Genomic DNA, 1467 nt, shown 5'->3' on the forward strand with positions numbered 1-1467 from the left:
CAGTCCAAGGCAGGCTAAGTGCATCGTTGATTAATTTATCATGCTCAATATGCTTCAAGTCACGGTATGATGTGATGTGAGGTTTATATTTTGGACAATACAAGGAATATTCTAGAAAGATTATGTCGTGTGCTGAGATACCCGGCGCTGGTAGTTGTCCATTCGTTAATGCTAACTGAGGATTAGTCGTGGCAATAATGTCAAGAAGTGTCTCCGATTCCTGGGTGTGGTGGGTAGCTGCGGAAGGAAGGATGGATATATTGTAAGACTCAAACATGTTCTTAAGTTGAACTGTAGCGTAATTATTTGAATTTAATAAGTTTGTATTGAAATCGCCTAAAATAACAGTATGGTCATAGTGAGGCACAAGATTAAGCAAAGGTGTTTCAAGATCACTTAAGAATCCTGATTTAGGGGGTTTGTATACAACTCCAAGGAGGCACTTTTTGTTGCTTGCACCGACTTCGATGAATAGATATTCAGGATGTTCTAAGACTTCATTCGAAGACTGGTAGACAATTTTAAACGGTAAGTCCGATCGCAACACCACCTCCGCGTTTACCAATTCGGTCATTTCTACAGAGGGTGTAATTATCTAAACTTACTAGAGAAGATGATAGGGAAGGCTTCAACCACGTTTCAGAGATAAGAATAGCGTGAAGAGACAAAGGAGAGAAAATAGACTGAACTTCATTGAAATGACAGAGAAGGCTTTGAGAATTTATGTGGGCTACTTTTAAAGTGTTAGGATGCGAGCTGAAAGACGATTTTAACAGGGCACTGGTCGAAGTAGCAGGTAGTGGGTTAGGGGTGGCTGGGGTGGGTGGGGGTGAGGCTGTGGAAGGGAATTCAGAAAAGTGAAAATGGAAAATGGCTGCTCAGCTCCATAATCGTGAAGCGACAGTTCTCCATGATGCATTGCCGCACCAGCTGAACACGATCATCATTGATGAGGGACGGTCGCCCACTGCGCTCTTCATCATGGACACTTTGACGACCTTCGGAAAACTGCCTATACCAGCGACGCACCATCTGCTTACTCATGATGTTCGGCCCATAGACCTGACAGAGCTGCCGATGAATTTCAATTGGCGCAATGCTTTGTGCATTAAAGAACTTTATCACCGACCGAAACTCGCAGGAGGCGGGAGAAGGAATAAGAGCTTCCATTTCGGACCACTGCTGCCACGCTACTGGCACCAGGCGGGACCTGTCCGGCTGGCATATGATTGATACGTCATAGATCTGTTACGCATGCGCAATTGACACGGCTAATTACGTTTACTTTCAAGGGGAAAAAAGCGGGAAACTTACTTTCTGGATGCGCCTCGTACTATCTATCTATCTATCTATCTATCTATCTCTATCTATCTATCTCTATCTATCTATCTATCTCTATCTATCTATCTCTATCTATCTATCTCTATCTATCTATCTATCTCTATCTATCTATCTCTATCTATCTAT

The sequence above is a fragment of the Periplaneta americana genome, chromosome 3 (assembly GCF_040183065.1).
Source record: "Periplaneta americana isolate PAMFEO1 chromosome 3, P.americana_PAMFEO1_priV1, whole genome shotgun sequence".
NCBI lineage: Eukaryota > Metazoa > Arthropoda > Insecta > Blattodea > Blattidae > Periplaneta > Periplaneta americana.